Consider the following 25,769-nt stretch of genomic DNA (forward strand, 5'->3'; position numbering starts at 1 on the left):
TTAAGGGTGTTCAGTAGAGGAAAGGGTGTCAGTGGAGGAGGGTCTCAGTGGAGGAACAACCCAACACAGGAGGGTGTCAGTGGAGGAGGGTGTCAATGGAGGAGGGTGCCAGTCAGACACCAAGGGTGCCAGATAGAGGAGGGTGTCAGTGGAGGAGGGTGTCAGTGTTGGACAATGCCCAGGTGGTGGCTGGTGCCAGTAGAGGAGGTGTCAGTTTAGGAGGGTGTCAGTGGGGGAGGGTGCCAGTGCCATGGAGGGTGCCAGTGGAGGAGGGTGTACCAGTGGAGGAGGTATCAACCAGGGTGACTGTAGGAGGTGTCAGTGACTTAGGGTGTACTGAGTAGGGTGCCAGTGCTGCTGGGGTCCACACTGATGGGTCACTATAAAATTGGTTTCTTTGTGTTGTTTTCCTGAATAAAGACTTTTGCATAGCTGACTGTCCTTCCAGCAACTGTCATTGCCTGACAACAGCTGTCAGCAAACTGATAGTTGTCTTCCTGTATGTTGGGGCGCCTTTGGAATGTTCTACAAACTGTCTGTTTTAGTCCTTAGAGGGATTATCTGTCACACCTCTTGAAATTAATTTTAGTTGCTGTCAGGTTATTATTCATTACCATCTAAAATATATATATATTGCAAATGTTATTTTACCTTTATTTAACAAAGTCAGTTACAAACTGTCTTATTTTCAAACTGTCACTTGCAAACAGTGGGTTAACAAACTGTTCAGGGGCAGAAATATTCTCTCATATAACTTTCCCTTAGGAAAACTGTCAACACAAACTATCACTTACAAACTGTGGACCCAATGTCTGGGGCGGTCTTCCTCTCAGACACCAACTCTCGGCAGATATACCGCGTCGCTCACTGACCAGCGGGCGGCAGTTGTTGGACAATGCCCAGGTGGTGGCTGGGACCGGCGAGCAGTGTGTCCCCTTTGACGAGGCTCGCTGTGGGGACGGGGGCAAGGCCATGGAGGCCGCACTCATGAACCCCAGGGGTGAGTACCAGGAGCAGGGGCTATCAACCAGGACTGGGGAGGTGACCGTGACTTATTACTGAGTACTGTTGCAGCGCTGCTGTGCTCCACACTTTCACTATAAAATCAGTTCCACTCCTCTAATTTCCTGAAGAATTATTTTGCTATAGCTGACTGTCACTTACAAACTGTCACTTACAAACTGTCTCTTACAAACTGTCCCTTGCAAACTGTCACTTACAAACTGTCACTTACAAACTGTCCCTTACAAACTGTCCCTTACAAACTGTCTCTTACAAACTGTCATTTACACATTTATTGTGGGATTTTACACAGGTTCAGGTTGGTGACAGCTTAATTGGGGAGGACGGGCCTTGTGGTAATTTTATTTATTTAATTGCAGGTAGGCTAGTTGAGAACAAGTTCTCATTTACAACTGCGACCTGGCCAAGATAAAGCATAGCAGTTCGACACACACAGCAACACAGCGTTACACATAGAATGAACAAAACATACAGTCAATAATACAGTAGAAATAAAAGGAAAACAAAGTCTATATACAGTGAGTGAAAATAAGGTCAAATAAGGGAGTTAAGGCAATAAATAGGCCATGGTGGCGAAGTAATTACAATATGGCAATAAACACTGGAATGGTAGATGTGCAGAAGATGGATGTGCAGGTAATGGCTGGAATGGACTAGATGAAATAGTATCAAATTCCATTTTCTCTGTTCCAACCATTATTATGAGCCGTCCTCCCTTATTAAGCAGCCTCCACTGATCAATATCTATCTAGTGTAGGCTATCTTCAGGGGGTGGGTGTATGGAAACGACAGGGATTTGTTCAGAGCAGTGACCTGGAAAAGAGACGCTGGCACTTCCTGACACCAAACTGCCGGGCGTGGTGTTGCTCTGTCACTTGGTGTCACAAGCAGGATGAGGAGCGAGCACACCGACATCCGGATGCCAGTTCCATGTTCCAACAGAATACCTGATGAGCACAACTTTCACTTTGTTTTGACTGTTTCTCTCAGCAGCACCAGAACTAGTTTTCACATGTCAGAATGATTTCTACCCCCCTCGATGTCAGAATGTTGTGATTTCTAACCCCCCCCCCGATGTCAGAATGTTGTGATTTCTAACCCCCCGCCCCCGATGTCAGTATGTTGTGATTTTAACCCTGCCCCCCCCCCCGATGTCAGAATGTTGTGATTTCTAACCCTGCCCCCATGTCAGAATGTTGTGATTTCTAACCCTGCCCCCCCCCCATGTCAGAATGTTGTGATTTCTACACCCCCCCCCATGTCAGATGTTGTGATTTCTAACCCTGCCCCCCCATGTCAGAATGTTGTGATGTCTAACCCTGCCCCCCCCATGTCAGAATGTTGTGATTTCTAACCCTGCCCCCCATGTCAGAATGTTGTGATTTCCAACCCTGCCCCCCCCATGTCAGAATGTTGTGATTTCTAACCCTGCTCCCCCCATGTCAGAATGTTGTGATTTCTAAGAAGATCTCTTATGTCTTTCATGTCAGAATGCTTGATGATCTCTGACCCTGCCCCCCATGTCAGAATGTTTGATTTCTAACCCCCCACCCCATGATCAGTATGTTGTGATTTCTACGGCACATCTCCACCTGATCAAGACCCCTCCATGTCAGAATCAGCTGTGATCTCCACCATGGACCCAGTCAGGTCAGAAATGGGGAACAAAACAAAGCTATGTTTTATACCTTTTTTATATTTTGACTTATAGGTCCTTTTGTGGGGGCAGATTGTTGGGAAGTTACCAGAACCCTGCAACCCTACCCTCTGTTTGTCATGACTCATGTGTTCTGTGTTTTAACCCTGCCCCCATGTCAGAATGCGGTGATTTCAACCCTCCCCCCATGTTCTGGAGAACAATGTTGTGATCACTGAGAACCCTGCATCCGCTGGGAGGCCCTGCCTGCCAGGTCCCGGGCATCGACTAACCCTGAGCAAGCTGGCCCCCCCCATGTCAGAATGTTGTGATTCCTAACCCCCCACCCCTCCCCATGTCAGTATGTTGTGATTTCAACCCTGCGGCCCCCCATGTCAGAATGTTGTGATCTCTAACCCTGCCCCCCCATGTCAGAATGTTGTGATTTCTAACCCTGCCCCCCCATGTCAGAATGTGATCTGCTAACCCTGCCCCCCATGTCAGAATGTTGTGATCTCTAACCCTGCCCCCCCATGTCAGAATGTTGTGATCTCTAACCCTGCCCCCACAGGCCCGTGGCCACATGTCAGAATGTTGTGATTTCTAACCCCCCCCCCATGTCAGAATGTTGTGATTTCTAACCCGGGAACCGCCCCCCATGTCAGAATGTTGTGATCAGTCTAACCCTGCCCCCCCATGTCAGAATGTTGTGATCTCTAACCCTGCCCTGCCCCCCCCATGTCAGAATGTTGTGATCTCTAACCCTGCCCCTCCCCCCATGTCAGAATGTTGTGATTTCTAACCCTGCGGCCCCCCCACATGTCAGAATGTTGTGGTTTCTAACCCTGCCCCCCATGTCAGTATGTTGTGATGTCTAAAGGCCCCCCTCTCTCTCTCTTATGTCTTTCTGTCTGTCAGGGATCGCTGTGGATAAGAACGGTCTGATGTACTTTGTTGACGCCACCATGATCCGTAAGGTGGACCAGAACGGCATCATCTCCACCCTGATCAAGACCAACGACCTCACAGCGGTCCGCCCACTCAGCTGTGACTCCAGCATGGACGTCAGTCAGGTCAGGAGGGAACCATGGGGAACAAAACAAAGCTATGTTTTATATCTTTTTATATTTTGGACTTATAGGTCCTTTTGTGGGGGCAGATTTTTGGGGAAGTTACCAGAATTGTGCAACCCTACTTCTGTTTGTGATGACTCATGTGTTCTGTGTCTGTTGATCCAGGTGCGTCTGGAGTGGCCCACTGACCTGGCGGTGAACCCTACAGACAACTCCCTGTATGTTCTGGAGAACAATGTGATCATGCGCATCACTGAGAACCACCAGGTCAGCATCATCGCTGGGAGGCCCATGCACTGCCAGGTCCCGGGCATCGACTACTCCCTGAGCAAGCTGGCCATCCACTCAGCTCTGGAGAGCGCCACGGCCATCGCCATCTCCCACACCGGCGTGCTCTACATCGCCGAGACGGAATGAAGAAGATCACCCGCGTGCAACTGAATGTCAGCGCTCCGGGAGATCTCAGTTGTCCAACTGAATGAAAGGGCGCCACCTCCGAGTGCGACTGCAAGAACGATCAACTGCCAGTGCTTCTCTGGCGACGAGGGCTACGCCACGGACGCCGGGCTCAACGCCCCCTCCTGGTCGTGTCTCCCAACGGCACACTGTTCAGCTGACCTCAACAACATCCGCGTGCGGGCGGTGAGGCGCAACAGGCCCGTGGCCACGCCCAACTGAATGAGGTGGGGTCACCTAGTCAGTTGGAACAGAAGCAGGGGATACGTGTTCAGTAGAGATGGGCTCCACAGACACACAGTCAGTCTGATCACCGGAGAACTCCTGTATAACTTCACCTACGGGCCGGACGGGGAGCTGGCTGCTGTGGCTGATAACTGTAACAACACCCTGAGGGTGAGGAGAGACGGCTCTGGCCTGCTGAGGCTGGTGCTGCTGCCTGAGAACCAGGTGGTCAGCCTGGGGCTGGACCCTGCTGGCGGCCTGCGCTCCGTATCTGCCCTAAACCAGGAAGTGGCGCTGATGAGCTATGCTGCGAACACAGGTCTGCTGGCCTCCAAGGCTGATGAGACTGGATGGACCAACTTCTATGAGTAAGCGAAAGGGAAAAGGGGGATACCTGGTCAGTTGTCCAACTGAATGAAAGGGGGAAACCTGGTCAGTTTTACAACTGAATGAAAGGGGGATACTTGGTCAGTTGTCCAACTGAATGAAAGGGGGGATACCTGGTCAGTTGTCCAACTGAATGAAAGGGGGATACCTGGTCAGTTGTCCAACTGAATGAAAGGGGGGATACCTGGTCAGTTGTCCAACTGAATGAAAGGGGGAAACCTGGTCAGTTGTTCAACTGAATGAAAGGGGGATACCTGGTCAGTTGTCCAACTGAATGAAAGGGGGGATACCTGGTCAGTTGTCCAACTGAATGAAAGGGGGATACCTGGTCAGTTGTCCAACTGAATGAAAGGGGGATACCTGGTCAGTTGTCCAACTGAATGAAAGGGGGGATACCTGGTCAGTTGTCCAACTGAATGAAAGGGGGGATACCTGGTCAGTTGTCCAACTGAATGAAAGGGGGATACCTGGTCAGTTGTCCAACTGAATGAAGGGGGGATACCTGGTCAGTTGTCCAACTGAATGAAAGGGGGATACCTGGTCAGTTGTCCAACTGAATGAAAGGGGGGATACCTGGTCAGTTGTCCAACTGAATGAAAGGGGGGATACCTGGTCAGTTGTACAACTTAATGAAGGATGGGATGGGAACAATCCACGTCTTCAGAGCCCGGGGAACAGTGGGTTAACTACTTTGCTCAGGGGCAAAACGAGGGGATTCGTTTTGCTCGGGGATTCGATCCAGCAACCTTCCGTTTACTGGCCCAACGCTCTGTGTGAATATACTTGTGTATATATGTGTAATGTGACTGGGTAAATGAACAATTCAGTGATATAACTCACATGTTCATGTGGGCTGAAGTAAATGAGTAATCACCATGGAAATAATGCATGACAAGAGAGAGGGGGGATAGTCAGAGACTGAATGAGAGGGGGATAGAGTCAGAGTCCAACTGAATGAGAGAGAGAGAAGGGGGTCCAAGAGAGAGAAGGGGGAGAGTCAGTTGAGAGAGAGAGAGAGAGAGAACTGAATGAGGGGATAGTTGAGACTGAAGAGACAGGGGGAGAGAGACAGAGAGAGAGACAGAGAGGGGAGAGACAGATAGAATGAAAGAGAGACAAGAATGAGAGACAGATACCTGGTCAGACTGAATGAGGAGGGAGAGACAGACTGAATGAAAGGGGAGATACCTGGTCAGTTGTCCAACTGAAGAGGGGGATAGAGTTGAGAGAGAGAGAGAGAGAGAGAGAGAGAGTCCAACTGAATGAGAGAGATACCTGAGTCAGACAGAAAGAGAGAGAGAGAAGAGGGAGAGACCTGAGAGTTGTCCAACTGAATGAACGGGGACCTGGAGTTGTCCAACTGAATGACGGGGGATACCTGGTCAAACTTAATGAAGGAGAGATGGGAACAATCCACGTCTTCAGAGCCCGGGGAACAGTGGGTTAGAGAGCTCAGGGAGCAAAGACAGAGATTCGTTTTGCTCAGAGGGAGAGATCCAGAAGAGTTTACTGGCCCAGACGCTTTGTGTGAATATACTTGTGTAATATGAGAGAGAGACAGGGTAAATGAACAGATTCAGTGATATAACTCACATGTTCATGTGAGAGAAGTAAATGAGTAAGAGGAAATAATGCAGAGAGAGAGAGAGAGAGAGAGACAGAAAGAGAGAGAGAGACAGAGAGAGAGAGAGAGGTCTGGATTCTGTCAAATCAACAGTATGGTTATGTCACTGTCACCATCTGGTATCTGACACTGGTACTACACTAAGTACTAAAGGACATCTGTTGGTCTCACGTTTGATTAAACAACCAAGCTTTGTTTCCCAGCACACGTGTGAAGGATTTTTTTCCCCCTCCATGTCTACTTGACTCAGCTCCATCCTCTTCCTTTCCCCTCGTGCAGGTATGACAGTGAGGGACGTCTGACTAACGTCACCTACCCAACGGGAGTGGTGACCAGCCTGCACCGGGAGATGGAGCAATCCGTCAACGTCGACGTGGAGCGCTCCAACAGAGACGATGACGTCACCGTCATCACCAACTTGTCCTCTGCGGAGGCGTCCTACACCGTGGTGCAAGGTAACTAACAATGTCACCCACCCCCCTCCCCCCTCCAACAAAAAAATATATAATTCTCATGAAAAAAATATATTCTACGAATTGGAATTTTCGTCATGTTGCTGCCCGACAAGACGGCCCCTGATCCCAGAGGTTATTACAGCCGTTTAGCGGGGAGGGAGAGAGAGCAATAGAGAGCGGATTTCCCCACTGACCCACGGGGGTGTGACAGAAAATAAATGCTATTTCATCTGTACGTCTGGAAACGACTGGGGTCGTGAGAATAAGAATTGAAGAGATTGATATGAAAGTCTACCCTGGGGGGGGGGGGCTCGTAAAAGAGGGCAAACTGACTTGTCTACCTCTAACTGCACACTTTATTTCAATCTGATGTGGGAGTTCTGACTGCAATTGCGTCTCCAAAGTAAATCGGTCTTTAAAAGGATCGCAGAGAAGTTTTACTTCTCCTGTTTCAAGGAGATAAATTTGAGTTTTGAAAGATGTTAAGAGCTGGTTTTGAGTTACTCTTGTTTTTGTTAGACGTGTTTAAAAAAGTTTTCCTCGTGTTAAACTCCATGGATTATTTTATTTCCAGATACCTTTTTTCGTCCGTGATCTCGTTACTGCATGGAAATGGAATAAAAGGCTCATGTTCTGCATTTGGCTGAGAGACAAAAAAAAAAAAATCATGTCGTTCTGAGAGAGGATACTTGTTATTGTCTGGGAGTAAAGTACACACATCCAGAGACCACGTTTCCTCTAATGCAGAGCATTCAATCACATCAAATGGAATCTCTGTAATAAAACATGGCTTTTAGTGTCTCACTTCTCTTATAACGTGTGTGTGTGTGTGTGTGTGTGTGTGTGTGTGTGTGTGTGTGTGTGTGTGTGTGTGTGTGTGTGTGTGTGTGTGTGTGTGTGTGTGTGTGTGTGTGTGTGTGTGTGTGTGTGTGTGTGTGCGTGTGTATATGTGTGTGTGTGTGTGTGTCTGCGTGTGTATATGTGTGTCTGCTGCTCCCCCTGCAGACCAAGTACGGAACAACTACCAGTTCGGTTACAATGGCACTCTGCGGGTGTCGTATGCCAACGGCATGGGCCTCAGTTTCCACACAGAGCCCCACATCCTAGCCGGCGCAGTCAGCCCTACGATTGGTCGGCGTAACATCACTCTGCCCACCGACAGCGGGCTGAATTCCATTGAGTGGAGGATGAGGAAGGAAGTGATCAAAAGTAAAGTGACCATATATGGCAGGAAGTTGAGGGTAAGCTGGAGTGCTGTGATGTCAATCCATTTCTGGAGGTTTTCTTAATGCAGCTTGTTGTCTGTCAGACTAAAGGCCGTCTCTGTATGATCGCATGTGTCACTGAAGAAGAAAAATAAAGCTACAATATACAATTTAGAGAGTAATGTTGTTGTATTTAAATATATATACAGTGTATTCAGACCCCTTGACTTAAAAAATATATATACTTTACAGCCTTATTCTAAAATGGATGAGGTATCTGTGACTAATGTAATGTCCTTCCTGTCTCTCCACAGGTACCTGTGACTAATGTAATGTCCTTCCTGTCTCTCCACAGGTATCTGTGACTAATGTAATGTCCTTCCTTTCTCTCCACAGGTACCTGTGACTATAATGTAATGTAATGTCCTTCCTCTCTCTCCACAGGTACCTGTGACTAATGTAATGTAATATCCTTCCTCTCTCTCCACAGGTACCTGTGACTAATGTAATGTAATGTCCTTCCTCTCTCTCCACAGGTACCTGTGACTAATGTAATGTCCTCTCTCTCCACAGGTACCTGTGACTAATGTAATGTCCTTCCTCTCTCTCCACAGGTACCTGTGACTAATGTAATGTAATGTCCTTCCTCTCTCTCCACAGGTACCTGTGACTAATGTAATGTCCTTCCTCTCTCTCCACAGGTACCTGTGACTCATGTAATGTCCTTCCTCTCTCTCCACAGGTACCTGTGACTAATGTAATGTCCTTCCTCTCTCTCCACAGGTACCTGTGACTATTGTAATGTCCTTCCTCTCTCTCCACAGGTACCTGTGACTCATGTAATGTCCTCTCTCTCCACAGGTATCTGTGACTAATGTAATGTCCTTCCTCTCTCTCCACAGGTACCTGTGACTAATGTAATGTCCTTCCTCTCTCTCCACAGGTATCTGTGACTAATGTAATGTCCTTCCTCTCTCTCCACAGGTACCTGTGACTAATGTAATATAATGTCCTTCCTCTCTCTCCACAGGTATCTGTGACTAATGTAATGTCCTTCCTCTCTCTCCACAGGTATCTGTGACTAATGTAATGTCCTTCCTCTCTCTCCACAGGTACCTGTGACTAATGTAATGTCCTTCCTCTCTCTCCACAGGTACCTGTGACTAATGTAATGTCCTTCCTCTCTCTCCACAGGTATCTGTGACTAATGTAATGTCCTTCCTGTCTCTCCACAGGTACCTGTGACTAATGTAATGTCCTTCCTCTCTCTCCACAGGTATCTGTGACTAATGTAATGTCCTTCCTCTCTCTCCACAGGTACCTGTGACTCATGTAATGTCCTCTCTCTCCACAGGTACCTGTGACTAATGTAATGTCCTTCCTGTCTCTCCACAGGTATCTGTGACTAATGTAATGTCCTTCCTCTCTCTCCACAGGTACCTGTGACTAATGTAATGTCCTTCCTCTCTCTCCACAGGTACCTGTGACTAATGTAATGTCCTTCCTCTCTCTCCACAGGTACCTGTGACTAATGTAATGTCCTTCCTCTCTCTCCACAGGTACCTGTGACTAATGTAATGTAATGTCCTTCCTCTCTCTCCACAGGTACCTGTGACTAATGTAATGTCCTCTCTCTCCACAGGTACCTGTGACTCATGTAATGTCCTTCCTCTCTCTCCACAGGTACCTGTGACTAATGTAATGTCCTTCCTCTCTCTCCACAGGTACCTGTGACTAATGTAATGTAATGTCCTTCCTCTCTCTCCACAGGTACCTGTGACTAATGTAATGTCCTTCCTCTCTCTCCACAGGTACCTGTGACTCATGTAATGTCCTTCCTCTCTCTCCACAGGTACCTGTGACTAATGTAATGTCCTTCCTCTCTCTCCACAGGTACCTGTGACTATTGTAATGTCCTTCCTCTCTCTCCACAGGTACCTGTGACTAATGTAATGTCCTTCTCTCTCTCCACAGGTACCTGTGACTAATGTAATGTCCTTCCTCTCTCTCCACAGGTACCTGTGACTAATGTAATGTCCTTCCTCTCTCTCCACAGGTATCTGTGACTAATGTAATGTCCTTCCTCTCTCTCCACAGGTACCTGTGACTAATGTAATGTAATGTCCTTCCTCTCTCTCCACAGGTATCTGTGACTAATGTAATGTCCTTCCTCTCTCTCCACAGGTATCTGTGACTAATGTAATGTCCTTCCTCTCTCTCCACAGGTACCTGTGACTAATGTAATGTCCTTCCTCTCTCTCCACAGGTATCTGTGACTAATGTAATGTCCTTCCTCTCTCTCCACAGGTACCTGTGACTAATGTAATGTCCTTCCTCTCTCTCCACAGGTACCTGTGACTAATGTAATGTAATGTCCTCTCTCTCCACAGGTATCTGTGACTAATGTAATGTCCTTCCTCTCTCTCCACAGGTACCTGTGACTAATGTAATGTCCTTCCTCTCTCTCCACAGGTATCTGTGACTAATGTAATGTCCTTCCTCTCTCTCCACAGGTACCTGTGACTAATGTAATGTCCTTCCTCTCTCTCCACAGGTACCTGTGACTAATGTAATGTCCCTTCCAGGTACCTGTCTAATGTAATGTCCTCCTCTCTCTCCACAGGTACCTGTGACTAATGTAATGTCCTTCCTCTCTCTCCACAGGTACCTGTGACTAATGTAATGTCCTTCCTCTCTCTCCACAGGTACCTGTGACTAATGTAATGTCCTTCCTCTCTCTCCACAGGTACCTGTGACTAATGTAATGTCCTTCCTCTCTCTCCACAGGTACCTGTGACTAATGTAATGTAATGTCCTGTCTAATGTAATGTCCTTCCTCTCTCCACAGGTACCTGTGACTAATGTAATGTCCTTCCTCTCTCTCCACAGGTACCTGTGACTAATGTAATGTCCTTCCTCTCTCTCCACTCTAATGTAATGTCCTTCTCTCTCTCCACAGGTACCTGACTAATGTAATGACTCTCCACAGGTACCTGTGAATGTAATGTCCTTCCTCTCTCTCCACAGGTACCTGTGACTAATGTAATGTCCTCTCTCTCCACAGGTACCTGTGACTCATGTAATGTCCTTCCTCTCTCTCCACAGGTACCTGTGACTAATGTAATGTCCTTCCTCTCTCTCCACAGGTACCTGTGACTAATGTAATGTCCTTCCTCTCTCTCCACAGGTACCTGTGACTAATGTAATGTCCTTCCTCTCTCTCCACAGGTACCTGTGACTAATGTAATGTCCTTCCTCTCTCTCCACAGGTACCTGTGACTAATGTAATGTCCTTCCTCTCTCTCCACAGGTACCTGTGACTAATGTAATGTAATGTCCTTCCTCTCTCTCCACAGGTACCTGTGACTAATGTAATGTCCTTCCTCTCTCTCCACAGGTATCTGTGACTAATGTAATGTCCTTCCTCTCTCTCCACAGGTACCTGTGACTAATGTAATGTCCTTCCTCTCTCTCCACAGGTACCTGTGACTAATGTAATGTCCTTCCTGTCTCTCCACAGGTACCTGTGACTAATGTAATGTCCTTCCTCTCTCTCCACAGGTACCTGTGACTAATGTAATGTCCTTCTCTCTCCACAGGTACCTGTGACTAATGTAATGTCCTTCCCTCTCTCCACAGGTACCTGTGACTAATGTAATGTCCTTCCTCTCTCTCCACAGGTACCTGTGACTAATGTAATGTCCTTCCTCTCTCTCCACAGGTACCTGTGACTAATGTAATGTCCTTCCTCTCTCTCCACAGGTATCTGTGACTAATGTAATGTCCTTCCTCTCTCTCCACAGGTACCTGTGACTAATGTAATGTCCTTCCTCTCTCTCCACAGGTACCTGTGACTAATGTAATGTAATGTCCTTCCTTCTCTCCACAGGTACCTGTGACTCCACATGTATCTATGACTAATGTAATGTCCTTCCTCTCTCTCCACAGGTATCTGTGACTAATGTAATGTCCTTCCTCTCTCTCCACAGGTACCTGTGACTAATGTAATGTCCTTCCTCTCTCTCCACAGGTACCTGTGACTAATGTAATGTCCTTCCTCTCTCTCCACAGGTATCTGTGACTAATGTAATGTCCTTCCTCTCTCTCCACAGGTATCTGTGACTAATGTAATGTCCTTCCTCTCTCTCCACAGGTACCTGTGACTAATGTAATGTCCTTCCTCTCTCTCCACAGGTATCTGTGACTAATGTAATGTCCTTCCTCTCTCTCCACAGGTACCTGTGACTAATGTAATGTCCTTCCTCTCTCTCCACAGGTACCTGTGACTAATGTAATGTCCTTCCTCTCTCTCCACAGGTACCTGTGACTAATGTAATGTCCTTCCTCTCTCTCCACAGGTACCTGTGACTAATGTAATGTCTTCCTCTCTCTCCACAGGTACCTGTGACTAATGTAATGTCCTTCCTCTCTCTCCACAGGTACCTGTGACTAATGTAATGTCCTTCCTCTCTCTCCACAGGTACCTGTGACTAATGAATGTAATGTCCTTCCTCTCTCTCCACAGGTATCTGTGACTAATGTAATGTCCTTCCTCTCTCTCCACAGGTTCCTGTGACTAATGTAATATCCTTCCTCTCTCTCCACAGGTACCTGTGACTAATGTGATGTAATGTCCTCTCTCTCCACAGGTATCTGTGACTAATGTAATGTAATGTCCTCTCTCTCCACAGGTACCTGTGACTAATGTAATGTCCTTCCTCTCTCTCCACAGGTACCTGTGACTCATGTAATGTCCTTCCTCTCTCTCCACAGGTACCTGTGACTAATGTAATGTCCTTCCTGTCTCTCCACAGGTACCTGTGACTAATGTAATGTCCTTCCTCTCTCTCCACAGGTACCTGTGACTAATGTAATGTCCTTCCTCTCTCTCCACAGGTATCTGTGACTAATGTAATGTCCTTCCCTCTCTCCACAGGTACCTGTGACTAATGTAATGTCCTTCCTCTCCTCTCCACAGGTACCTGTGACTAATGTAATGTCCTTCCTGTCTCTCTCCACAGGTACCTGTGACTAATGTAATGTCCTTCCTCTCTCTCCACAGGTACCTGTGACTAATGTAATGTCCTTCCTCTCTCTCCACAGGTACCTGTGACTAATGTAATGTAATGTCCTTCCTCTCTCTCCACAGGTACCTGTGACTAATGTAATGTCCTTCCTCTCTCTCCACAGGTACCTGTGACTAATGTAATGTCCTTCCTGTCTCTCCACAGGTACCTGTGACTAATGTAATGTCCTTCCTCTCTCTCCACAGGTACCTGTGACTAATGTAATGTCCTTCCTGTCTCTCCACAGGTACCTGTGACTAATGTAATGTCCTTCCTCTCTCTCCACAGGTACCTGTGACTAATGTAATGTCCTCTCTCTCCACAGGTACCTGTGACTCATGTAATGTCCTTCCTCTCTCTCCACAGGTACCTGTGACTAATGTAATGTCCTTCCTCTCTCTCCACAGGTACCTGTGACTAATGTAATGTAATGTCCTTCCTCTCTCTCCACAGGTACCTGTGACTAATGTAATGTCCTTCCTCTCTCTCCACAGGTACCTGTGACTCATGTAATGTCCTTCCTCTCTCTCCACAGGTATCTGTGACTAATGTAATGTCCTCTCTCTCCACAGGTACCTGTGACTATTGTAATGTCCTTCCTCTCTCTCCACAGGTACCTGTGACTAATGTAATGTCCTTCCTCTCTCTCCACAGGTACCTGTGACTCATGTAATGTCCTTCCTCTCTCTCCACAGGTACCTGTGACTAATGTAATGTCCTTCCTCTCTCTCCACAGGTACCTGTGACTAATGTAATGTAATGTCCTTCCTCTCTCTCCACAGGTACCTGTGACTAATGTAATGTCCTTCCTCTCTCTCCACAGGTATCTGTGACTAATGTAATGTCCTTCCTGTCTCTCCACAGGTACCTGTGACTAATGTAATGTCCTTCCTCTCTCTCCACAGGTACCTGTGACTAATGTAATGTCCTTCCTGTCTCTCCACAGGTACCTGTGACTAATGTAATGTCCTTCCTCTCTCTCCACAGGTACCTGTGACTAATGTAATGTCCTTCCTCTCTCTCCACAGGTACCTGTGACTAATGTAATGTCCTCTCTCTCCACAGGTACCTGTGACTATTGTAATGTCCTTCCTCTCTCTCCACAGGTACCTGTGACTCATGTAATGTCCTCTCTCTCCACAGGTATCTGTGACTAATGTAATGTCCTTCCTCTCTCTCCACAGGTACCTGTGACTAATGTAATGTCCTTCCTCTCTCTCCACAGGTATCTGTGACTAATGTAATGTCCTTCCTCTCTCTCCACAGGTATCTGTGACTAATGTAATGTCCTTCCTCTCTCTCCACAGGTTCCTGTGACTAATGTAATATCCTTCCTCTCTCTCCACAGGTACCTGTGACTAATGTGATGTAATGTCCTCTCTCTCCACAGGTATCTGTGACTAATGTAATGTAATGTCCTCTCTCTCCACAGGTACCTGTGACTAATGTAATGTCCTTCCTCTCTCTCCACAGGTACCTGTGACTCATGTAATGTCCTTCCTCTCTCTCCACAGGTACCTGTGACTAATGTAATGTCCTTCCTCTCTCTCCACAGGTATCTGTGACTAATGTAATGTCCTTCCTGTCTCTCCACAGGTACCTGTGACTAATGTAATGTCCTTCTCTCTCTCCACAGGTATCTGTGACTAATGTAATGTCCTTCCTGTCTCTCCACAGGTACCTGTGACTAATGTAATGTCCTTCCTCTCTCTCCACAGGTACCTGTGACTAATGTAATGTCCTTCCTCTCTCAGGTCCACAGGTACCTGTGTACCTGTGACTAATGTAATGTCCTTCCTCTCTCTCCACAGGTACCTGTGACTAATGTAATGTCCTGTCCTCTCTCTCCACAGGTATCTGTGACTAATGTAATGTAATGTCCTCTCTCTCCACAGGTACCTGTGACTAATGTAATGTCCTTCCTCTCTCTCCACAGGTACCTGTGACTCATGTAATGTCCTTCCTCTCTCTCCACAGGTACCTGTGACTAATGTAATGTCCTTCCTCTCTCTCCACAGGTACCTGTGACTAATGTAATGTCCTTCCTCTCTCTCCACAGGTACCTGTGACTAATGTAATGTCCTTCCTCTCTCTCCACAGGTACCTGTGACTAATGTAATGTCCTTCCTCTCTCTCCACAGGTACCTGTGACTAATGTAATGTCCTTCCTCTCTCTCCACAGGTACCTGTGACTAATGTAATGTAATGTCCTTCCTCTCTCTCCACAGGTACCTGTGACTAATGTAATGTCCTTCCTCTCTCTCCACAGGTACCTGTGACTAATGTAATGTCCTTCCTGTCTCTCCACAGGTACCTGTGACTAATGTAATGTCCTTCCTCTCTCTCCACAGGTACCTGTGACTAATGTAATGTCCTTCCTCTCTCTCCACAGGTACCTGTGACTAATGTAATGTCCTTCCTCTCTCTCCACAGGTACCTGTGACTAATGTAATGTCCTTCCTCTCTCTCCACAGGTATCTGTGACTAATGTAATGTCCTTCCTCTCTCTCCACAGGTACCTGTGACTAATGTAATGTCCTTCCTCTCTCTCCACAGGTACCTGTGACTAATGTAATGTCCTTCCTGTCTCTCCACAGGTACCTGTGACTAATGTAATGTCCTTCCTCTCTCTCCACAGGTACCTGTGACTAATGTAATGTCCTTCCTGTCTCTCCACAGGTACCTGTGACTAATGTAATGTCCTTCCTCTCTCTCCACAGGTATCTGTGACTAATGTAATGTCCTTCCTCTCTCTCCACAGGTACCTGTGACTCATGTAATGTCCTCTCTCTCCACAGGTACCTGTGACTAATGTAATGTCCTTCCTGTCTCTCCACAGGTATCTGTGACTAATGTAATGTAATGTCCTTCCTCTCTCTCCACAGGTACCTGTGACTAATGTAATGTCCTTCCTCTCTCTCCACAGGTACCTGTGACTAATGTAATGTCCTTCCTCTCTCTCCACAGGTATCTGTGACTAATGTAATGTCCTTCCTCTCTCTCCACAGGTACCTGTGACTAATGTAATCCACAGGTACCTGTGACTAATGTAATTCCTCTCTCTCCACAGGTACCTGTGACTAATGTAATGTCCTTCCTCTCTCTCCACAGGTACCTGTGACTAATGTAATGTCCTTCCTCTCTCTCCACAGGTACCTGTGACTAATGTAATGTCCTTCCTCTCTCTCTCCACAGGTACCTGTGACTAATGTAATGTCCTTCCTGTCTCTCCACAGGTATCTGTGACTAATGTAATGTCCTTCCTGTCTCTCCACAGGTACCTGTGACTAATATAATGTCCTTCCTCTCTCTCCACAGGTACCTGTGACTAATGTAATGTCCTTCCAGTCTCTCCACAGGTATCTGTGACTAATGTAATGTCCTTCCTCTCTCTCCACAGGTACCTGTGACTAATGTAATGTCCTTCCTCTCTCTCCACAGGTACCTGTGACTAATGTAATGTCTGTGACTAATGTAATGTCCTTCCTCTCTCTCCACAGGTACCTGTGACTAATGTAATGTCCTTCCTCTCTCTCCACAGGTACCTGTGACTAATGTAATGACTCCACAATGTAATGACTAATGTAATGTCCTTCCTCTCTCTCCACAGGTATCTGTGACTAATGTAATGTCCTTCCTCTCTCTCCACAGGTATCTGTGACTAATGTAATGTCCTTCCTCTCTCTCCACAGGTACCTGTGACTAATGTAATGTCCTTCCTCTCTCTCCACAGGTACCTGTGACTAATGTAATGTCCTTCCTCTCTCTCCACAGGTATCTGTGACTAATGTAATGTCCTTCCTCTCTCCACAGGTATCTGTGACTAATGTAATGTCCTTCCTCTCTCTCCACAGGTATCTGTGACTAATGTAATGTCCTTCCTCTCTCCACAGGTCCTGTGACAGGTCCACAGGTATCTGTGACTAATGTAATGTCCTTCCTCTCTCTCCACAGGTATCTGTGACTAATGTAATGTCCTTCCTCTCTCTCCACAGGTACCTGTGACTAATGTAATGTCCTTCCTCTCTCTCCACAGGTATCTGTGACTAATGTAATGTCCTTCCTCTCTCTCCACAGGTACCTGTGACTAATGTAATGTCCTTCCTCTCTCTCCACAGGTACCTGTGACTAATGTAATGTCCTTCCTGTCTCTCCACAGGTACCTGTGACTAATGTAATGTCCTTCCTCTCTCTCCACAGGTACCTGTGACTAATGTAATGTCCTTCCTCTCTCTCCACAGGTACCTGTGACTAATGTAATGTAATGTCCTTCCTCTCTCTCCACAGGTACCTGTGACTAATGTAATGTCCTCTCTCTCCACAGGTACCTGTGACTAATGTAATGTCCTTCCTCTCTCTCCACAGGTACCTGTGACTAATGTAATGTCCTTCCTCTCTCAGGTCCACAGGTACCTGTGACTAATGTAATGTCCTTCCTCTCTCTCCACAGGTACCTGTGACTAATGTAATGTCCTTCCTCTCTCTCCACAGGTACCTGTGACTAATGTAATGTCCTTCCTCTCTCTCCACAGGTACCTGTGACTAATGTAATGTCCTTCCTCTCTCTCCACAGGTACCTGTGACTAATGTAATGTCCTTCCTCTCTCTCCACAGGTACCTGTGACTAATGTAATGTCCTTCCTCTCTCTCCACAGGTACCTGTGACTAATGTAATGTCCTTCCTCTCTCTCCACAGGTATCTGTGACTAATGTAATGTCCTTCCTCTCTCTCCACAGGTACCTGTGACTCATGTAATGTCCTCTCTCTCCACAGGTACCTGTGACTAATGTAATGTCCTTCCTGTCTCTCCACAGGTATCTGTGACTAATGTAATGTCCTTCCTCTCTCTCCACAGGTACCTGTGACTAATGTAATGTCCTTCCTCTCTCTCCACAGGTACCTGTGACTAATGTAATGTCCTTCCTGTCTCTCCACAGGTATCTGTGACTAATGTAATGTCCTTCCTCTCTCTCCACAGGTACCTGTGACTAATGTCCTTCCTCTCTCTCCACAGGTACCTGTGACTAATGTCCTTCCTCTCTCTCCACAGGTTCCTGTGACTAATGTAATGTCCTTCCTGTCTCTCCACAGGTACCTGTGACTAATGTAATGTAATGTCCTCTCTCTCCACAGGTATCTGTGACTAATGTAATGTCCTTCCTCTCTCTCCACAGGTACCTGTGACTAATGTAATGTAATGTCCTTCCTCTCTCTCCACAGGTATCTGTGACTAATGTAATGTCCTTCCTCTCTCTCCACAGGTATCTGTGACTAATGTAATGTCCTTCCTCTCTCTCCACAGGTACCTGTGACTAATGTAATGTCCTTCCTCTCTCTCCACAGGTACCTGTGACTAATGTAATGTCCTTCCTCTCTCTCCACAGGTATCTGTGACTAATGTAATGTCCTTCCTCTCTCTCCACAGGTACCTGTGACTAATGTAATGTCCTTCCTCTCTCTCCACAGGTACCTGTGACTAATGTAATGTCCTTCCTGTCTCTCCACAGGTACCTGTGACTAATGTAATGTCCTTCCTCTCTCTCCACAGGTACCTGTGACTAATGTAATGTCCTTCCTGTCTCTCCACAGGTACCTGTGACTAATGTAATGTCCTTCCTCTCTCTCCACAGGTACCTGTGACTAATGTAATGTCCTTCCCTCTCTCCACAGGTACCTGTGACTAATGTAACCTGTGACTAATGTAATTTCCTTCCTGTCTCTCCACAGGTACCTGTTACTAATGTAATGTAATGTCCTCTCTCTCCACAGGTATCTGTGACTAATGTAATGTCCTTCCTCGCTCTCCACACGTATCTATGACTAATGTAATGTCCTTCCTCTCTCTCCACAGGTACCTGTGACTAATGTAATGTAATGTCCTCTCTCTCCACAGGTATCTGTGACTAATGTAATGTCCTTCCTCTCTCTCCACAGGTATCTGTGACTAATGTAATGTCCTTCCTCTCTCTCCACAGGTATCTGTGACTAATGTAATGTCCTTCCTCTCTCTCCACAGGTATCTGTGACTAATGTAATGTCCTTCCTCTCTCTCCACAGGCCCACGGCAGGAACCTCCTCTCCATTGATTTTGACCGCAACACTCGCACAGAGAAGATCTATGACGACCACCGTAAGTTCACGCTGAGGATCATGTATGACCAGCAGAGACGTCCGGCCACCTGGCTGCCCAGCAGCAGCCTGGCTAATGGTCAATGTCCTTCCTCTCTCTCCCACCGGACGCCTGTGGGCCTGCAGAATGGCTTCCATGAGCCAGAGGAGTGACTAATGTAATGCATCACGCACCTTTGTGGACGGCAAGGTGTGGAGCTTCAGCTATCTGGACAGGGTGAGGCATTCTGATACACTACTGTGTGTGTGTGTGTGTGTGTCTGTGTGTCTGCGTGTCTCTCTGTGTCTCTCTGTGCGTCTGCGTGTCTCTCTGTGTCTCTCTGTGTATCTGTGTGTCTGTGTGTCTCTGTGTGTCTATGTGTATCTGTGTGTCTCTGTGTGTCTCTGTGTATCTGTGTGTCTGTGTGTCTCTATGTCTCTGTGTGTCTCTGTGTATCTGTGTGTCTGTGTGTCTCTATGTCTCTGTGTGTCTCTGTGTGTCTGCGTGTCTCTCTGTGTATCTATGTGTATCTATGTGTCTCTGTGTGTCTCTGTGTATCTGTGTGTCTGTGTGTCTCTGTGTGTCTCTGTGTGTCTGTGTGTCTGTGTGTCTCTATGTGTCTGTGTGTCTCTGTGTCTCTGTGTGTCTGTGTGTCTCTGTGTGTCTGTGTGTCTGTGTGTCTCTATGTGTCTGTGTGTCTCTGTGTCTCTCTGTGTATCTGTGTGTCTCTGTGTCTCTGTGTGTCTCTGTGTCTCTCTGTGTATCTGTGTCTCTGTGTGTCTCTGTGTGTCTGTGTGTCTGTGTGTCTCTATGTGTCTGTGTGTCTCTGTGTCTCTCTGTGTATCTGTGTGTCTCTGTGTCTCTGTGTGTCTCTGTGTCTCTCTGTGTATCTGTGTCTCTGTGTGTCTCTGTGTGTGTGTGTGTGTCTGTGTGTCTGCGTGTCTCTCTGTGTCTCTCTGTGTATCTATGTGTATCTGTGTGTCTGTGTGTCTCTGTGTGTCTCTGTGTGTCTCTGTGTGTCTCTGTGTGTCTCTGTGTGTCTCTGTGTCTGTGTGTCTCTGTGTGTCTCTGTGTGTCTGTGTGTGTACTGTTAGTTGCCTGGGAACAAAGTGCCAGACAGTTTTCCACTCTTGCCTGTCTCTGAGTTTTGTTGTTTATGTTTTTCAAGGTGTCCAGACTACAGTACAGAATCAAATAGTAAATATGCCTTTTCTTTCCCATCTCTCCTCAGTCCATGGTGCTGCTCCTCCAGCAGAGTCAGAAACAGTACGTGTTTGAGTTTGACACCTCGGGGCGTCTCACCTCTGTCACCATGCCCAGCATGGCCAGACACACCATGTCCACCCACGTCTCCATCGGCTACATCCGCAACATCTACAACCCTCCCGAGAGCAACGCCACCGTCATCCACGACTTCAGCGAGGACGGACGACCGCGTGCCACCTTCTACCTGGGCACGGGCCGACGCGTCATCTACAGGTACGGCAAGCTGGCCAAGCTGTCTGAGGTTCTGTACGACGGCACAGCCGTTACGTTCGGCTACGACGATACGACCGGCGTATTGAAGATGGTCAACCTGCAGAGCGGGGGGTTCTCCTGCACCATCCGTTACCGGAAGATAGGCCCCCTAGTGGACAGACAGATGTATCGCTTCTCTGAAGAGGGCATGGTCAACGCCCGCTTCGACTACACCTACCACGACAACAGCTTCCGTGTGGCCAGCATCAAGCCTGTGATCGGTGAGACGCCCCTGCCCTTAGACCTCTACCGCTACGACGAGATCTCAGGCAAGGTGGAGCACTTTGGCAAGTTTGGCATTATCTACTATGACATCAACCAGATAATCACCACGGCAGTGATGACCCTCAGCAAGCACTTTGATGCCCACGGCCGCATCAAAGAGGTGCAGTACGAGATCTTCCGCTCGCTCATGTACTGGATGACAGTGCAGTATGACAGCATGGGCCGGGTCATCAAGAGAGAGCTGAAGATCGGGCCGTATGCCAACACCACACAGTACCGCTATGAGTACGACGGTGACGGCCAGCTTGTCGGGGTCAAGGTCAACGACTGGTCCACCTGGCGTTACAGCTACGACCTGAACGGCAACTTGCACCTGCTGAACCCTGGGAACAGCGCCCGCCTGCTACCGCTGCGCTACGACCTGCGAGACCGCATCACCCGCCTGGGCGACATGCAGTACCGCGTGGACGAGGACGGCGTCCTGAGCCAGCGCGGCGCCGACGTGTTCAACTACAACTCCAACGGGCTGCTGGAGCAGGCGTACAGCCGCACGCCCGCGGGGTGGAGCGTGCGTTACCGCTACGACGGCCTGGGCCGCCGCGTCTCCAGGAAGACCAACGAGGGAGAGCACCTGCAGTTCTTCTACGCTGACCTCAACTACCCCTGCAGGATCACCCACGTGTACAACCACTCCGGAGGGGAGATCACCTCGTTCTACTACGACCTGCAGGGTCATCTGTTTGCCATGGAGGTGACCGGCGGGGAGGAGTATTACATCGGCGCGGACAACACGGGCACGCCGCTCGCCGTGTTCAGCAGCAACGGACACATGGTCAAGCAGCTCCAGTACACTGCCTACGGGGAGGTGTACCACGACTCCAACCCTGACTTCGACATGGTGGTGGGCTTCCACGGAGGACTCTACGACCCCCTCACCAAGCTGGTGCACTTTGGCCAGAGAGACTACGATGTGCTGGCAGGCAGATGGACTGCACCAGACCATAAACTCCTACCTAAGATCGGCAAGGAGCCCGTCCCGTTCAACCTGTACATGTTCAAGAACAACAACCCACTCAGTGACATGATAGACGTCAAGAGCTACGTGACAGGTGACGACGATTAGTGTTTGTTTTCCTTTATGACCTGTTCTTAAAAACATTTACATTTAAGTCATTTAGCAGACGCTCTTATCCAGAGCGACTTACAAATTGGTGCATTCACCTTATGACATCCAGTGGAACAGCCACTTTACAATAGTGCATCTAAATCTTTTAGGGGGGGGGGTGAGAAGGATTACTTATCGTATCCTAGGTATTCCTTAAAGAGGTGGGGTTGCAGGTGTCTCCGGAAGGGGGGGGTGAGAAGGATTACTTATCCTATCCTAGGTATTCCTTAAAGAGGTGGGGTTGCAGGTGTCTCCGGAAGGGGGGTGAGAAGGATTACTTATCCTATCCTAGGTATTCCTTAAAGAGGTGGGGTTGCAGGTGTCTCCGGAAGGGGGGGGGGTGAGAAGGATTACTTATCCTATCCTAGGTATTCCTTAAAGAGGTGGGGTTGCAGGTGTCTCCGGAAGGGGGGTGAGAAGGATTACTTATCCTATCCTAGGTATTCCTGAAAGAGGTGGGGTTGCAGGTGTCTCCGGAAGGGGGGTGAGAAGGATTACTTATCCTATCCTAGGTATTCCTTAAAGAGGTGGGGTTGCAGGTGTCTCCGGAAGGGGGGTGAGGAGGATTACTTATCCTAACCTAGGTATTCCTTAAAGAGGTGGGGTTGCAGGTGTCTCCGGAAGGGGGGGGGGGGGTGAGAAGGATTACTTATCCTAACCTAGGTATTCCTTAAAGAGGTGGGGTTGCAGGTGTCTCCGGAAGGGGGGTGAGAAGGATTACTTATCCTATCCTAGGTATTCCTTAAAGAGGTGGGGTTGCAGGTGTCTCCGGAAGGGGGGGTGAGAAGGATTACCTATCCTATCCTAGGTATTCCTTAAAGAGGTGGGGTTGCAGGTGTCTCCGGAAGGGGGTGAGAAGGATTACTTATCCTATCCTAGGTATTCCTTAAAGAGGTGGGGTTTCAGGTGTCTCCGGAAGGGGGGTGAGAGGATTACTTATCCTATCCTAGGTATTCCTTAAAGAGGTGGGGTTGCAGGTGTCTCCGGAAGGGGGCGGTGAGAAGGATTACTTATCCTATCCTAGGTATTCCTTCAAGAGGTGGGGTTTCAGGTGTCTCCGGAAGGGGGAGGGGGGGTGAGGAGGATTACTTATCCTATCCTAGGTATTCCTTACAGAGGTGGGGTTTCAGGTGTCTCCGGAAGGGGGGTGAGAAGGATTACTTATCCTATCCTAGGTATTCCTTAAAGAGGTGGGGTTGCAGGTGTCTCCGGAAGGGGGGTGAGAAGGATTACCTATCCTGTCCTAGGTATTCCTTAAAGAGGTGGGGTTGCAGGTGTCTCCGGAAGGGGGGTGAGAAGGATTACTTATCCTATCCTAGGTATTCCTTAAAGAGGTGGGGTTTCAGGTGTCTCCGGAAGGGGGTGAGAAGGATTACTTATCCTATCCTAGGTATTCCTTAAAGAGGTGGGGTTGCAGGTGTCTCCGGAAGGGGGGCGGTGAGAAGGATTACTTATCCTATCCTAGGTATTCCTTCAAGAGGTGGGGTTTCAGGTGTCTCCGGAAGGGGGGGGGGGTGAGGAGGATTACTTATCCTATCCTAGGTATTCCTTACAGAGGTGGGGTTTCAGGTGTCTCCGGAAGGGGGGTGAGAAGGATTACTTATCCTATCCTAGGTATTCCTTAAAGAAGTGGGGTTGCAGGTGTCTCCGGAAGGGGGGTGAGAAGGATTACTTATCCTATCCTAGGTATTCCTTCAAGAGGTGGGGTTTCAGGTGTCTCCGGAAGGGGGAGGGGGTGAGGAGGATTACTTATCCTATCCTAGGTATTCCTTAAAGAGGTGGGGTTGCAGGTGTCTCCGGAAGGGGGGTGAGAAGGATTACTTATCCTATCCTAGGTATTCCTTAAAGAGGGGGTTTCAGGTGTCTCCGGAAGGGGGAGGGGGTGAGAAGGATTACTTATCCTATCCTAGGTATTCCTTAAAGAGGTGGGGTTTCAGGTGTCTCAACGGAAGGGGGGTGAGAAGGATTACTTATCCTATCCTAGGTATTCCTTAAAGAGGTGGGGTTTCAGGTGTCTCCGGAAGGGGGGGGGGGGGGGGAGAAGGATTACTTATCCTATCCTAGGTATTCCTTAAAGAGGTGGGGTTGCAGGTGTCTCCGGAAGGGGGGGGTGAGAGGATTACTTATCCTATCCTAGGTATTCCTTAAAGAGGTGGGGTTGCAGGTGTCTCCGGAAGGGGGGTGAGAAGGATTACTTATCCTATCCTAGGTATTCTTGAAAGAGGTGGGGTTGCAGGTGTCTCCGGAAGGGGGGTGAGAAGGATTACTTATCCTATCCTAGGTATTCCTTAAAGAGGTGGGGTTTCAGGTGTCTCCGGAAGGGGAGGGGGGTGAGGAGGATTACTTATCCTATCCTAGGTATTCCTTAAAGAGGTGGGGTTTCAGGTGTCTCCGGAAGGGGGAGGGGGGGGTGAGGAGGATTACTTATCCTATCCTAGGTATTCCTTAAAGAGGTGGGGTTGCAGGTGTCTCCGGAAGGGGGGTGAGAAGGATTACTTATCCTATCCTAGGTATTCCTTAAAGAGGTGGGGTTTCAGGTGTCTCCGGAAGGGGGGGTGAGAAGGATTACTTATCCTATCCTAGGTATTCCTTAAAGAAGTGGGGTTGCAGGTGTCTCCGGAAGGGGGGGGGGTGAGAAGGATTACTTATCCTATCCTAGGTATTCCTTAAAGAGGTGGGGTTTCAGGTGTCTCCGGAAGGGGAGGGGGGTGAGAAGGATTACTTATCCTATCCTAGGTATTCCTTAAAGAAGTGGGGTTGCAGGTGTCTCCGGAAGGGGGGGGGGGTGAGAAGGATTACTTGTCCTATCCTAGGTATTCCTTCAAGAGGTGGGGTTTCAGGTGTCTCCGGAAGGGGGGGGGGGGGTGAGGAGGATTACTTATCCTATCCTAGGTATTCCTTCAAGAGGTGGGGTTTCAGGTGTCTCCGGAAGGGGAGGGGGTGAGGAGGATTACTTATCCTATCCTAGGTATTCCTTAAGAGGTGGGGTTTCAGGTGTCTCCGGAAGGGGGGGTGAGAAGGATTACTTATCCTATCCTAGGTATTCCTTAAAGAGGTGGGGTTTCAGGTCTCTCCGGAAGGGGGGGGATTACTTGTCCTATCCTGGGTATTCCTTAAGGAGGTTGGGTTTCAGGTGTCTCCGGAAGGGGGGTGAGAAGGATTACTTATCCTATCCTAGGTATTCCTTAAAGAGGTGGGGTTGCAGGTGTCCCCAGAAGGGGGGTGAGAAGGATTACTTATCCTATCCTAGGTATTCCTTCAAGAGGTGGGGTTTCAGGTGTCTCCGGAAGGGGGAGGGGGTGAGGAGGATTACTTATCCTATCCTAGGTATTCCTTAAAGAGGTGGGGTTTCAGGTGTCTCCGGAAGGGGGGTGAGAAGGATTACTTATCCTATCCTAGGTATTCCTTAAGGAGGTTGGGTTTCAGGTGTCTCCGGAAGGGGGGTGAGAAGGATTACTTATCCTATCCTAGGTATTCCTTAAAGAGGTGGGGTTTCAGGTGTCTCCGGAAGGGGGGTGAGAAGGATTACTTATCCTGTCCTAGGTATTCCTTAAAGAGGTGGGGTTTCAGGTGTCTCCGGAAGGGGGGTGAGAAGGATTAC

The 25,769-nt window shown here is 48.2% G+C and overlaps 1 pseudogene; it reads left to right on the forward strand.

The window, feature by feature from the left end:
* LOC118371115 (teneurin-2-like) overlaps positions 1-25,769 on the forward strand; it is a 474,921-nt pseudogene that overhangs the window by 444,079 nt on the left and 5,073 nt on the right.

Source organism: Oncorhynchus keta, chromosome 11 (assembly GCF_023373465.1).
Source record: "Oncorhynchus keta strain PuntledgeMale-10-30-2019 chromosome 11, Oket_V2, whole genome shotgun sequence".
Lineage (NCBI taxonomy): Eukaryota > Metazoa > Chordata > Actinopteri > Salmoniformes > Salmonidae > Oncorhynchus > Oncorhynchus keta.